A 230-nucleotide genomic window follows, 5' to 3' on the forward strand; every position below is an offset into this window, starting at 1 on the left:
CACACCCTTTGACCCAGCAATAGAACTTCTACGGCTATATCCCAAAGGGATCATACAAATGGGAAAAGGACCCACATGTGCAAAAATATTTATAGCAGTGCTTTTTGTGGTGGCAAAGATTTGGAAATTGAGAGGATGCCCATCAATTGGGGAATGGCTGAATAAGTTATGGTATATGAATGTAATGGAATATTATTGTGCTATAAGAAATGATGAACAGACTGACTTCA

This window comes from Vombatus ursinus, unplaced genomic scaffold (assembly GCF_900497805.2).
Source record: "Vombatus ursinus unplaced genomic scaffold, bare-nosed wombat genome assembly UNPS02014863.1, whole genome shotgun sequence".
Lineage (NCBI taxonomy): Eukaryota > Metazoa > Chordata > Mammalia > Diprotodontia > Vombatidae > Vombatus > Vombatus ursinus.